This window comes from Bos javanicus, chromosome 19 (assembly GCF_032452875.1).
Source record: "Bos javanicus breed banteng chromosome 19, ARS-OSU_banteng_1.0, whole genome shotgun sequence".
In the NCBI taxonomy this organism is placed as follows: domain Eukaryota; kingdom Metazoa; phylum Chordata; class Mammalia; order Artiodactyla; family Bovidae; genus Bos; species Bos javanicus.
The window spans coordinates 8,899,410-8,914,794 of NC_083886.1; the positions used below are offsets into that span (position 1 = coordinate 8,899,410).

At 43.6% G+C, this 15,385-nt stretch overlaps 1 protein-coding gene and 1 pseudogene across 2 annotated transcripts in view; one reads left to right on the plus strand and one right to left on the minus strand.

Annotated features, from left to right (window-relative positions):
* C19H17orf67 (chromosome 19 C17orf67 homolog) overlaps positions 1 to 15,385 on the minus strand; it is a 29,628-nt gene that overhangs the window by 4,949 nt on the left and 9,294 nt on the right. The window lies entirely within an intron of this gene.
* LOC133233000 (sorting nexin-7-like) lies at positions 10 to 13,249 on the plus strand (annotated as a pseudogene).

Here is a 15,385-nt window from a genome sequence, read left to right on the forward strand (position 1 = left end):
CTTTTATCCATGGTGTCGGCCGAGCTGCCCCTGTGCAGGGTACGGCTGTGCTTCTGAGATACAGCAGCACAGCCAGGGAGGAAAAAGTACCAGCAACCGTAAGTGCTGAGAGGGTGTGTATCCCGGGGGCTCAGAGGCACTGATGACGGAGAGTTACATGGAACAACCACTTTGGAAAACAATCTGTTGCCTAGAATCCTGAAATGCCACTCTTTTTTATAGACTAGAGCAGTGATTCTCAAACTTCATCAAGCATCAAGAAGCCCCCTAGAGGGCTTGTTAAAAACCTACAGATTGGGACTTCCCTAGTGATCCAGTGGCTAAGACTGCAAGCTCCCAATGCAGGGGTCTCCACCCCTGGTCAGGGAACTAGATCGCACACGCTACCACTGAAAAATATCCCACACGCTGCAACTAAAACCAAAATAGATAAATACAAATAAAATTTGAAAAACCTATAGATTGCTGGGCCCCACCCGCAGAGTTTCTGATTCAATGAGTCTGGGATACAGCTCCAGATTTTGCATTTCTAACAAGTATCCAGTTGTGAATGTCACCGGTCACTTTGAGAACAAGAGAAGATAAGAATGTTTACAGTAGCAATAAATTTGTAGTAGCAAAATACTGGAAACAGGTGGAAACATTTCAAATATCCATTGATAGGAGGATGGATGAATAAATTATGGTAGGATCACAAAGTAGAATATTACGCAGCAGTGAAAATGTGATTATAATAACATACAGAAACATAGATGAGTCGTAGAAATAGCATGAGTGGAAAGAGCAACTCCAAGAAGACAATGTTTATAGTGTGGCATCATTTTAATGAAGCTGAAAACATGCATAACTTAATAATATACTAGTTATGGCACCACATTTGTGATAAAATCATCTTTTTCAAAAGGTAAAGGATAACTATAAGAAAGTTGGAGTTGATATGCTATTGTCAAATAAAATAAGTTTTAAAGCCAAAAAACTGTTCCTGGGGATCTAGGGGCATTTTGTGAAAACAGCCTGGCAATTTCTTAAAATGCTGAACATAGAGTTAGTATACAAGCAGGCAATGAGAAAAATGAAGGGATATGTTCACACAAAAGTGTGTATACAGATTTTCACAGCAGCATTATTCATCACAGTCAAAAAGTAGAAACAACCCAAATGTCCATCAACCGATGAATGGATAAATAAAATATAGCGTATCCACAGACAATGGAAATACTATATGGCCATTAAAAGGAATGACGCATGCTGCAATCTGGCTGAACCTCAAAAATACTATGCTAAGTTTAAAAAGCCAGTCACAGAGGACCACAGGTTGCTCGGTTTCATCTCTATGAAATGTCACTGGCTCTGCGTGTTGGTGTGTCCACAACAGAGGGCAGCTGGTTGTTCGGTGCTGCCTGTCTCTATGAGCAGCGTCTCCATCGATGGCCCCACGTGGCCAGGGAGGCAGAGCTTCATCGTGCTCCGGGATCTCCTCCTCTGCCCGACCCTCCAGCCCCACCAGCCAGTCAAGCCCCAGCCCAGTGGGTGCTCCCGGATCCCCGCCATCGCCTCTGCGCAGCCACAGTCCCCAGCCCTCCTGCGCGGTCCCCGCCCAGGCATCTGGGGAGCTCTCCCTGCCTCAAGCCTTACCTCCTTCCTCTCCACTCAACTCCAGAGTGAGGGTCTGGCGGGGTGGGGGGTGCGGGCGGGGACTGTGCTTTTCACCTGTTTGTTTTTTCTTTCTTTTTTCTCTTCAATAGACATGTTTCAGAAGTTTTAGTTTCACAGCAAAATGAAGCAAAAAATACAGTGATTTCCCATATACCCCACAGATGCACAACCTCTCCCATTATCAAATCTTGCCCTGGAGTGGTGCATCTGTTACAAGAGATGAACCTACCCACATCAACACCGCATCATCACCCAGAGTTTATGCTGGGGTCACTCTTGGTGCTGTACATTCTATGAATTTAGACACATGCATAATGACACATATCCGTCATTAGACTATCAAACAGAATACTTGCATTGCCCTATAATTCTTTCATGTTCTACCTGTTCATCCCTCCCTCCCCTCTAACCCCTGATAACAATTGATCTTTTTACTGTCTCAAAGGAAGGCGATGGCAGCCCACTCCAGTACTGTTGCCTGGAAAATTCCATGGATGGAGGAGCCTGGTGGGCTGCAGTCCGTGGGGTCACAAAGAGTCGGACATGACTGAGCAACTTCAGTTTCACTTTTCACTTTCATGCATTGCAGAAGGAAATGGCAACCTAGTCCAGTGTTCTTGCCTGGAGAATCCCAGGGACAGGGGAGCCTGGTGGGCTGCCGTCTATGGGGTCGCACAGAGTCAGACACGACTGAAGCGACTTAGCAGCAGCAGCAGCAGCAGGTTTACCTTAGAAGTGGAAAAACATCTACTTCTGCTTCTTTAACTACACTAAAGCCTTTGACTGTGTGGATCATAAATAACAAACTGTGGAAAATTCTGAAAGAGATGGGAATACCAGACCACCTGACCTGCCTCTTGAGAAACCTGTATGCAGGTCAGGAAGCAACAGTTAGAACTGGACATGGAACAACAGACTGGTTCCAAATAGGAAAAGGAGTACACCAAGGCTGTGTATTGTCACCCTGCTTATTTAACTTCTATGCAGAGTACATCATGAGAAATGCTGGGCTGGAAGAAGCACAAGCTGGAATCAAGATTGTTGGGATAAATATCAATAACCTCAGATATGCAGGTGACACCACCCTTATGGCAGAAAGTGAAGAGGAGCTAAAAAGCCTCTTGATGAAAGTGAAAGAGGAGAGTGAAAATGTTGGCTTAAAATTCAACATTCAAAAAACTTAAGATCATGGGGTTGGGTCCAATCACTTCATGGCAAATAAATGGGGAAACAATAGAAACAGTGACAAACTTTATTCTCTTGGGCTTCAAAATCACTGCAGATGGTGACTTCAGCCATGAAATTAAAAGACGCTTGCTCCCTGAAAGAAATGCTATGACCAACCTAGACAGAATATTCAAAAGCAGAGAATTACTTTGCAAACAAAGGGCTATATAGTCAAAGCTATGATTTTTCCAGTGGTCATGTAGGGATGTAAGAGGTGGACCATAAAGAAAGCTGAGTGCCAAAGAACTGATGCTTTGGAACTGTGGTGTTGGAGAAGACTCTTAAAGTCCCTTGGACAGCAAGGAGATCAAACCAATCAATCCTAAAGGAAATCAGTCCTGAATATTCATTAAAAGGACTGATGCTGAAGCTGAAGCTCCAATACTTTGGCCACCTGATGTGAAGAGCTGAGTCATTGGAAAAGACCCTGATGCTGGGAAAGATTGAAGTCAGAAGGAGAAGGGGACAACAGAGGATGAGATGGTTGGATGGCATCACTTACTCAATGAACATGAGTTTGGGCAAGCTCCAGAAGATAGTGAAGGACAAGGAAGCCTGGTGTGCTGCAGTCCATGGGTTTGCAAAGAGTCGGACATGACTGAGTGACTGAACAACAACAACAACCACTTTAATGGCAGAAAACAAAGGAACTCAAGAGCCTTTTGATGAAGGTGAAAGAGGAAGTGAAAATATTGGCTTAAAACTCAACATTCAAAAAAGTAAGATCATGGTATCCAGTCCCATCATTTCATGGCAAATAGATGGGGCAAAAATGGAAACAGTGACAGACTTTATTTTCTTGGGCTCCAAAATCACTGCAGATGGTGACTGCAGCCATGAAATTAAAAGACACTTGCTCCTTGGAAGAAAAGCTATGACAAACCTAGACAGCATATTCAAAAGCAGAGACACTACTTTGCCGACAAAGGTCCATCTAGTCAAAGCTATGGTTTTTCCAGTGGTCATGTATGGATGTGAGAGTTGGACCATAAGGAAGGCTGAACACCAAAGAATTGATGCTTTTGAACTGTGGTGTTGGAGAAGATGCTTGAGAGTCCCTTGGACTGCAAGGAGATCAAATCAGTCAATCTGAGATGCAATCAACCCTGAATATTCATTGGAAGGACTGATACTGAAGCTGAAGCTCCAATATTTTGGCCATCTGATGGGAAGAGCTGACTCATTAGAGAAGACCCTGTTGCTGGGAAAGACTGAAGGCAGAAGGAGAAGGGGATGACAGAGGATGTCATCACCAACTCAATGGACTTGAGTTTGAGCAAATTCTGGAAGACAGTGAAGGACAGGGAAGCCTGGTGTGCTACCGTTCACGGGGTCCCAAAGAGTCGGACACAAGTTAGCAACTAAATACCAACGTTTATCTTTTCCAGAATATCTTATCATTGGAGTCATACTGTGTGTAGCCCTTTCAGATTAGCATTTTTTACTTAGAAATATGCATATAAGTTTCCTCCATATTTTTTCATGGTTTAATAGCCCATTTCTTTTTAGAGCTCAATGATATTTCATTTTCTAGATATACCACAATTTATCCATTTACCTACTGAAGGGCATCTTGGTGGCTTCCGAGTGATGACAATTATGAATAAAGCTGTGACAAACATCTATGTGCATGTTTTTTGTATTGAACATAAGTTTTCAATTCATTTGAATAAATACCAAGAAGCATGATCCCTGGGTCATATGTTAAGAGGATGCTTAGTTGTGAAGGAAACCACTGGACTGCCTTGGAAAGTGGCTGTGCCGCTCTGTATTCCCACCAGCAGTGAATGCGAGTCCCTGTCGTCCTGCAGCCTTGCCAGCATTTGACCATGTCAGTGTTCTGGGTTTTGGCCACTCAAGCAGGCATACAGTGGTATCTCATTGTTTAATTTGCATTTCCCTGACGACATATGATACGAGCATCTTTTCAGATGCTCGTCTTTCAATCCATGTTCTTTGGTGAAGTATCTGTTCGGGTACTTTTGCCAAGGTATGTTTTTAAAATATGAATAATGAAAATGGCGTTATTGTTTTTTTATCACAAGTGACACATATTACTGTTTTGAAATTATGTAAAAATTAAAAGTTATAAAGAAGAGAGTGAAAAATCCCTGCTGTTGGTTTGGTTTGGTTTTGTCTCTCTCTTCATTCTGTTGCAAAGTTGACTTTTTTAAAAATTTATCTGCAATTGCTTCCTCTCTTAAAATACTTGAATGGCTTCCACTGGGCTAAGGAAAAGTCCTTAAGGTGGTTTGCAGGGTTGCTGGCGATCCTGCCTCACCCACTTCCTGAGCCTCTTCCATCACCATCATCCCACATGAGCTTTGCGCTCCATCTTTCCCTGGACGGGCTATGCTTGCTCTGCTCTCTGATTTTAGGCTATTCTCTCTGCCCAAAACACCCTGTGCCTTCTCTTTTTCCTTAGTTCAGTTCAGTTGTTCAGTCGTGTCTGACTCTCTGTGACCCCATGGACTACAGCATGCCAGGCCTCCCTGTCCATCACCAACTCCCAGAGTTTATTCAAACTCATGTCCATCACGTCAGTGATGCCATCCAACCATCTCATCCTCTGCTGTCCCCTTCTCCTCCTGCCTTCAATCTTTCCCAGCATCAGGGTCTTCTCCAATGAGTCAGTTCTTCGCATCAGGTGGCCAAAGTATTGGAGTTTCAGCTTCAGCATCAGTCCTTCCAATGAATATTCAGGACTCATTTCCTTTAGGATGGACTGGTTGGATCTCCTTGCAGTCCAAGGGACTCTCAAGAGTCTTCTCCAACACCACAGTTCAAAAGCATCAATTCTTCGGCACTCAGCTTTCTTCAGAGTCCAGCTCTCTGTCTCATCCCGATCTGATTTTTCAGCCCTCAGCTTAGATGTTACTTCCTCCAGGCAGCTTCTCAGATTCTCTGTGGCACCGCAGCTCTCTGGACTTTCCCCAGCACAGCTCTGGTCACTCAGCTTAGCAGTGACCTCTCCCTGAGAGTAGGGATTTAATTGGGCCTCATCAGACTTTTTAGTGGAAGTGCTGTGTATGCTGGCTCATGTGTTGGCACATGAACTTGATGTTTCCTTTTGAAAGAGAGAGAATTGACTTTCAATTTGATGGATATATGTTGTTGACATTGCCCTGAAATAAGGCTTGGTGCTGAAATTATGGGATGGGAATCACTACAAAGTATGCATGGAACAGTCCATATGAGCACATGTAGATAACCCAAAGCTTCAAGCCATTAATCAGAGAAGTGGCATTTCACCTTATACACATAGGTGGTAATATCTGTAGAAGATAATTTTGGCAGGTACAGATCTAAAAATCCTAAATCATGAAAACCCTCCAATGGCATTGATAAAGCTTTAACAGACAGTCCAGTTTAGAACTCTGAGTTTTTAAGTTTCAAGAAAATCCTCTAGGAAGTCTACATCCTATTTTAGATTTTTTTTTTAATTTAATGACTGTGCAAAGGAATGAATTATGAGGTGTCCAATTTTCCTGAAATATTGTTTCCTTTCCCCCAGGACTCGGGCAGTTTGAAACTGTTTTGATTATGTTATTGCTTTCATTTAACTCATCAAGATGTTCCCTGTGTCCTGGGTGAGGAGTCTCTGGGACAGCCGGGGAGGGGTTGGTTTCTGGGAAGGCTTCTTGTAGGACCCAACGAGGACTCCCCAGCAGCTTGCTGGACACATTTGTGAGTTTGGGGCTCAGCCCTGCCCTGTCTTGCCCTGTCTGTGGAGTCTTTGGCCAGAAGAATAGTCACCGGGAGGAACAGGAAGGCAGCGTGGAGTCTTGTAAATAAGGAACAAGGACTTTTCAGCACATAGCTTTACTTGCTCAGCTGTTCCGTGTAACAGCTCCCTGAAGGAAACCCATATTGCTGTCTTCTCGCCTGCCTGTTTACCAGGCATGTGGTGGAGGGGCTAAGAGGGTTAGGTCTGGGTCTGGATCGGGGGCTAGTTCCAATCAAGAGCTTACCACGGCTGCTGCTTTCCATATCAGTCACTAAGTCATGTCCGACTCTTCTGCAAACCCATGGACTGTAGCCCACCAGGTTCTTCTGTCCATGGGATTTCCCAGGCAAGAACACTAGAGTGAGTTGCTATCTCCCTCTCCAGGGGATCTTCCCAACCCAGGAAGCAAACCCGCATCTCCTGTATTAGCAGGCAGACTCCTTACCATTCAGCCACCGTGTGTCCAGCCTCAATTTGTCTGTCTGCAATATGAGGTTGCCCTAGCACATACTTCACTGCGTTTCCAGGATTAAACAAAATGATACAAATGAAGCTTTGTGCCAAATTCGTAATCTGCATTTTCCTTTCTAAACCCATTCTCAAGACCTCCCTAGCCATCCAGGGGTTAAGGCTCTGGATTCCAATGCAGGGGGTGCAGTTTCCATCCGTGATCAGAGAACTAAGATCTCTCATGTGGCGTGGTGCAACCATAAATCAATAAATAAACCCATTCTCTCCCTTCCTTCGCCTGGCCCTTGGCGCTAAGAGGCTGACCTAGATGAACTGCAACACGGACGCTTTTGTCCTGCAGCTCCCAGTTGGGTTTGGAGGAGGAGGTGCCAGCAGAGGACTGGAGGCAGGAGGCGAGAGGTGGAGTCCAATGGACTCCCCTGGTTCCTCCCCGAGGACTCCCGGCAGGTGGTCTGCATCGCTCCCCTGATGACCCAGCTTCTAGAGGTCTGCCCCTCCAGGTCTGGGAACCACACTCTTCCCTTCCACCCTCCTGCCTCGGGAGCCTCAGCCCTGCAGCCTTTATCATTTCTTGCCAGTTCCCCTTCATCCTGCCACACCTTTGTAAACAGTCCTTGACTAAGCCCTCCTCAGTTAATTTTGGTTGCTATTTGATATGGAAGACCTGAGCATGCCCTGAAGTTGTGGATGGAGCATCTCTCCCAGGAACTGGTCCACAGGAAACTTTCAATAAATATTTGTTGAATAAAAGACTAAAGCCATGGTCCTCAAAGCATGATCTGTGCTCCCCTCGCCGGTCCATGATGTCAAAACTACTTTTTAAACAATATTAAGACATTTGCCTTCTCACTATGCACGTACGTGTGTGCTCAGTCACTCCGTCATGTCCAACTCTTCGTGACCCCATGGACTGTAGCCTGCCAGGCCCCTCTGTCTATGAAATTTTCCAAGTAAGAATACTGAAGTGGGTTGCCATTTCCTACTCCAGGGGATCTTTCGACCCAGGGATCAAACCCACGTCTCCCTCATCTCCTGCATTGGCAGGCGGATTCTTTACCCCCGAGCCACTTGGGAAGCCCCATCACTGTGGGTAAAATTGACACCTCTGCAGGAGTGAAGGCACCCAGCTAGCCTAGGGGTCACACTGTCCTTCATCACACACTCACAGCTAAAATAAATAATAAAAACAAAGCAGGCTTAACAGGCCAGTTTCACTGAAACACGCCCTGGTAAAGCCATAGAGAGTGACCAACAGGAAGTACACAAGCAGCACTTCCGCTGCCCAACAGAGTGCAACGATTTTCTCAAGAAGAAGCACCTGGGGGATGTCAGGGTCAAGGGTTGCACTAGGCGTTTCGTGCGCCTGTTTGGCAGGCATCTGTCCAAAAACGAACGCACTGAGCTTGTCACTTCCAGGAAAACAACTGCCGGTGCTTGTTACTACATGATGAAATTTGAGCTTTCGAGAGGAAATTAGAACTTTGGGAAACTTACATTTGCAACCATGAACCTGATAGCTTCCAAAAAGACTTTTCCAATGAGATCGGTGGTGATAGGAAAGAATGTTACCACTGAAAACCAGCGTTTACGCACCTCTTATAATTACATGCTCATTGGCATCCTTACTCATTTAATCCTTGTTCCTTTCAGCCAAACACCTATCTGGCTCTTTGATGAGTGACCAAGACATACCTAGTATATGACTTACTTCCTGACACATAGTAGGGCCTCAGTAAAACACACAGAAGAAATGTACAAACAAGTGAATGAGTAACTGAAATGACTGTTCTTTCTCCATAATCTCACTAACTCTTCCTTGGGAGGTTCCTGGGTATCTGTGTCAATCTGCCCATTATAATGGCCCAGGCCAAATGTACATAAAGAACATCCAAGAATGAAATATATATATATATATTTCACACTCCTAAATAGAAGCTGAAATCATTGTTGAAGAAAAACAATACAGACGCACACATAGAGGGAGAAAGAAACAAGCTCTGGTTTCCATGACATTTCACTATTTATTTAAAATGTTAGGGAAATGAATACGCCACAAAGGCCTAAAAGCAATCATTAGTCAAAGATGAAAAGCCAAACTGCAAATCTGCTGAAAACCACAAATTCAACAATTGTGTTGGCTAGGTTAGAAATGGCCCAGCATTAATGATAATCTCAAATGTTCCTGGATCAAGAAAGAAGGGTAGATGGAAAATAAGTTTTCATTTTTTTTTTAAATTTCTTTCTTCATGGGGAAGAAAAGCAAACAAAAACCAATATCTGTTTTCCATGTCCAATGCCAACTGTAATGGTTTAAGTAAATAATTTCTCAGTAATTAGAGCAGAAATTGGAAGAGGTCCTTTATAATGGCACAGGAGAGGTGTGATAATGAAATTAAAAACCCACTGGAACCTGAGCTTAGCTGAGAATCATAAACTAGACAGTTAATCTATCAAGGTGGGATCTTTTTCCAAGAAGGCAAACTTCTTCCTGTGACATTTGCATGGAATTAAAGATCCACTGACATTTGGATGAAGTATTTTGCTCATTAGTAAAAGCAAGGTAATCAGACAGGCAGTAGGGTGGCTCAGAACTTAACTGCTCAGGGCCACCAGAAGGCTCAGTCCTAAAAGAAGGCAAATCATTTATGCGCACAATTTGCCTCTGAACTGGTTTTTGAGATCACAGGGCACGAAAGGGTAATGGAGTCACTACATACATTTGTCAAGGCGCCAAATATGAAAGCATATTTTATAAAGACTATTTACAATAAAGCTAATATGATTTATACTTGCCCAACAAGAACATTCCTTAAAGGAACACAGGCCAAAATGGAAAGCATATTCCCAAGGCACACAAGTGCTTACGAATACAATCAAAAAGGACATAATTTTAGCTCAGATGTCATCTTTTTAGAGAATTTCCATGGTTCACCCCAGCAGTTGGCAGTAATTTCTTCCCTAAAATTTGGAATGACTAAGAGAAATTTAATGAATTTAAGCAAGGCCATGGGGAAGACGTCTTTGAAATAACCTCCAGGTTCTATGGTAGAGTTATGTCCCACAACACTTCTCCCCTGGAGAGAAGCAGAGAGAGGAAAGGAAATAAGTATCATGAGCATTTAGTAAATGTCAAACTCTGCTTGGTGCTGGGGGCCCAGAAGTGAAACAAACAGTCCATCTGCTCAAGCAGTTTAGAGCAGTCTAGTGAGAGAGAGAGGTTGGTTGTTTTTTGTTTTTCTAAGTCAGAAATAGCAAGTTTATGCTGTGAGTGCTAGGCCAGAGGGATGCTGTAATTCATGGTGGGAGAATGGGGACACCAGGAAATCCTCTTTAAAAAGGCGTCATTTCAGGTCAATCTCTGCAAATAAGTAGAGTTAACCAGGTAGGCAAGAGCAGAAGAAACAAGTACAAAGGCAGGTGCTGTCAGAGAAGAACTTCAAACACATCCGCATTCCAGATAACCTCTCCTTCTCCTGTTACCAATGCCATTGAATAGCACCCACGTGTCCACACAGACGCCGGCAAGCCAGTTTTGATCCCTCATCCTACCTGACCGCATCCACTCCTCCTGCCCCAGAAACGGCCAACTGAGCTACAATTTAAGATACCATAATCATGCTCCCCTCATATCTTTACCTTAAAACCTCCACTGGAACACTCTTGGAGGACAAGAGCATGAATTATCCTTTAAAACTTTTAGAGGCTTGGCGGGAAGTTTGGAGTTCCTCTCGAGTTGCGACATGGACCTCAGGGTCCCGCTCGTATTGCCTCGGGGAAGTCAGGTCTCATTTCGAGTTGTGACGGGCACCTCGGGATTCCTCGAAAGTCACTGCAGGGAAAATAGGCCTCATCTAGACTTGTGTCCAGAAACTCTGTGTTCCTCTCCAGTGGCAACAGGGATCTCGGGGTTGCATTCAAGGTTCACCTGGGGAGTCAGGCCTCGTCTCGAGTTGAAGCAAAGAGCTCTGCTCTCCTCAAGTTGTGATGGGTATCTCTTGGAGCCCTTTGAGTGGCCTAAAGGGAGTCAAGCCTCCTATGGAGTTTTGAGAGGGATTGCTCTCTAGGCCCTGCAGGAAAAGAAGGGCCTCATCTCGTGATGACGGGGGAATCTAGCGGTTTTTCTCGAGTTGTGGCAGGAAATAAATAAATAAAACTTCTAGAAAGCAGTGTGGAAATATATACTAAAAGCTTTAAAATTATTTGTATACTTGGACCCAGTAATTTATTTTCTGGCAATATGTCCTTAGCAACTTATTCAAAATGTTAAAAATACCATAAGAGCAAACTTTTAGACTGTTGTTTATAATAGAAAAAATAGTGGAAGAAGGAGCCCTCCTACACTGTAGGTGGCCATGTAAACTGGTGTACCCAGTGTGGAGAACAATATAGAGGTTCCTTGAAAAACTAAAATAGAGCTACCACCATATGATCCAGCAATCCCACTCCTGAGCATATGTCTGGAGAAAACCATAATTAGAAAAGATACATGCACCCTGACGTTCATTTATCATAACCAAGACATGGAAGCAACCTAAATGTTGGACAGACGAAGGGATAAAGAAGAGGTAGTTCATGTGTACGATGCAGTATCACTCAGCCATAAAATCGAGTGAAACAATGCCATTTGCAGCAACACGGATGGGCCTAGAGACTGTCATTCTAAGTGAAGTAAGTCAGACAGAGGCATACATCATATGATAGGACTTACATGTCGAATCTAAAAAGATAATACAAGTGGACTTATTTACAAAACAGAAACCGATTCACAGACTTTGAAAGCACACTTATGGTTACCAAAGGGGAAAGGTCAAGGAGGGATAGATTAGGAGTTTGGGATCAGCATATCCTTGCCGGAGAAGGCAATGGCACCCCACTCCAGTACTCTTGCCTGGGAAACCCCATGGACGGAGGAGCCTGGTGGGCTGCTGTCTATGGGGTCGTACAGAGTCGGACACGACTGACGTGACTTAGCAGCAGCAGCAGCAGCTACTATATATAAAATAGATAATCAACAAGGACCTACTGTATAGCACAAAGAATGCTAGTCAATATTCTATAATAACCTATGTGAGAAAATAAACTGAAAATGAATGGATATATGTATAACTGAACCGCTTTGCTGTATACCTGAAACTAATACAATATTGTAAATAGACTATATTCCAATATAAAATAAAAATTAAATTTAAGGCACACTCCTTCTTTTCGTTATAGTTGATGAACCTGAAAGCCATGTTAGTACAATTGAAACTTTTATTACTTACAGGATTACTACTAAGACATCTCATGGGGAATTTGACTCCAGTGAATTCGAAGTTAGGAGACATTATCAAGGTTTTCTTTGATTAAAAGAAAAACTTGAAGAACAACCCACTTTGATTATTCCACCATTGTCAGAAATGTTTATAGTGAAAGGAATGGTGGAATGCTTTAATGGTGACATCGCTGAGACACGCAGGAAGGCATTGCACAAATTTTTGAACCAAGTTGCTGATCATCCGATTCTAACATTTAATGAGGACGTTTAAGTTTTTCCTATTGCACAAGCTTGGCAACTCTCTTCTCGCTAGAAGCAAGGGCCTAGATTACTCAGCAGGATGGGGCAGACAGAGCAGCCGCATTATCAATGAGAGGAGTTAAAAGTCGCCCCGAGGAATCCAAGGAAATAAATAACTTTGTTGAACTATTCAGCCAGAAAATAAATTTGATAGATTAAGACATCTCAGAGAATTTGCAAGAAAGAAAGGGAATATTTTGATGAAAGAATATGACCCAATCCATATTCTGCGGTCAGCATCAGAGGAGATCTGGCTGATACTCTGCAAGGTGCTGCCGGCTGCACTGACAAACGCTGTAAGGCCTCTGAAAACAGATGTCCGACCTCTCAGAGGCCCTGCTTCCTGTCGTATGTGAGTGTGTGCTTTACACTGAAATGTTAATGGGTGTCAGGAAAAGAAGAGACCAAAGACAGGCAGAACTGGATTCCACAGTTGCAGCTTTGACCTCCAGAAAGGCAGATACTGTTTACAGAAGAGACTGGAAAACTGGAAGATAAAGTGGAGTACACTAATAAAACCCTGAAAGCAGATGGGGAAAGATGGAAACAAAACAATGCAAAATGATATCAAGTCAGCATTTACAAACATGGCTGAGGAGAACATTCTCTAGGATGAACAGTGAAAGGGTTCTCTGATCTGATCTCCTGATGGCGTGTTTCCGTTATTTAGCGCCTTGCTACATGGGACTCCTTCCTTACATCAACGGACAGATCTCCACTTGGAAGAAGCTTCTGAAGATAAATTGCAATTGCATTGAAGACTTCTATGTGATCTTTGGGAAACAGTGTCTGTTAAACAAAGTTATTCTTTCTAGATGGCCTGAGTCCTTTCTAAAGTGGATAAAAGGTGTTTCACACTATCTGGAAAACCAACAACTTAAAACTCAGGTGTTCCAGATCATTGATATGAATTTGGATATATATCCAATTTGGATGGGGTTCCCTGATAGCTCAGTTGATAAAGAATCAGCCCGCAATGCAGGAGACCCTGGTTTGATTGCTGGTTCGGGAAGATCCCCTGGAGAAGGGATAGGCTACCCACTCCAGTATTGTTGGGCTTCCCTTGTGGTTCAGCTGGTAAAGAATCTGCCTGCAATGTGGGAGACCCGGGTTCAATCCCTGGGTTGGGAAGATCCCCTGGAGAAGGGAAAGGCAACCCACTCCAGTATTCTGGCCTGGAAAATTCCATGGGATCACAAAGAGTCAGACATGACTGAGTAACTTTCACTTCCACTTCCAACTTGGCTATATTTATATATACATATAAATATTTAGCTTAGTTTTAAATATGTTCTTAAATTTGTATGCCAATAATTATACATAAAGAAGTTTTCTCTTAAATATTTGTCTGTGGAATATGTCATTTTAAATATATTGCAAAGACTCAGTTTTAATAAAAAGTTTAAAATGAAAAATTAGATTTAAAAAGATAGTGGAAATGATTGAACAAAAGAGGGTAATTTACTATCATTATGGTTATAAAGAGTTTTAATAATATGAAGAACTGTGTATAATATTAAGAGAAACAGATAAAAAAGCATGCAGTTGAGCTTCCTTTTAAAATCTTATTTATTCCCATTTTGAATGTTGTGCATGCAAAGTCTGATAAGAACAAGTGTTGCCAAGAATACAAGGAACCAGGTATTTTTATCTACATTACTGATGGGAGTTGGTAAGGCGATTTGGCAGTACCCATTTCAATTGCAAGTACATAAACCCTCTGACTCAGAGGTTTCATTTCTTATCATTGAACTTGGCAAAACATACATGTGTACAAGGATATCATGATCAGAAATAGCTACAATGCTCATTGTTCCAGGAAGAGTTAAATAAAATAAATAAGTTGTAACATGTCTTAGTCCATTCAGGCTCCATAACCTGAAATACCACAGACTGGGCAGCTCACCAACCACAGAAACTGACTTCTTCCAGCCCGGGAGGTGGAAGATCACAGATCAGGGTGGAAGCAGGGGCGGATGTGGGCTGCCTGGCCGGCCACAGACATCTCCTCGCATCCTCACATGGCAGACGTGTCTGGGGAGATTTCCTGGGGCCTCTTTCATAAGGACACTAATCCCATTTACAATCCATGAGAGCACAGCCCTTATGACCTGAGTACTGCCGAAAGGCCCCATCCCCGGATACCGTCACTTGGGAGTTCAGATTTCAGTATATGAATGGAGGGGAAGGGAGGACACAAACCCTCAGACCATAGCATAATACATATCCTACGCTTCAATTTAAAATGAACTAGAACAAGAAGTTTTACTTCTTGTAGAAGTAAAAGATAGTAAAGAAGTCACGAAATAAAGGCAACCCTGCTTGCCCCATAGCCTGACCCACAGCAGTGAAGGGGCAGACAAGCCTGACATGTTGAAGGCACAGGGAGGAGGCCAGCGTGCCCACAGGGGTGGGGCAGGGAGAGGGATGCGTCACAGGCGGAGGTCAAGGAGGGAACAGAGGGAGTGGGCAGACTTCTAGGGCCTCGCAGGCCACTGTCGGACCACGGCAAAGTTTTGGGAGCAAGGCAGGAAGTCACTGGAAGGATTTAAGCAGGGGGAAAATGGGGTCTGGCTTACGTTTTTAAGAACTGACTCTAGCTGCTCTGGTGAGAACAGAAGCCGAGGGGTCCAGAAAGGATGTGCCTCGGGCCACTCTAAGGACTCGGGTGGTGGCAGGAGAGGGTGAGAAGTGGTCAGATGCTGGATTTCAGGCTCACGCAACTAGGAGGGGGTGGCCACCTCCCT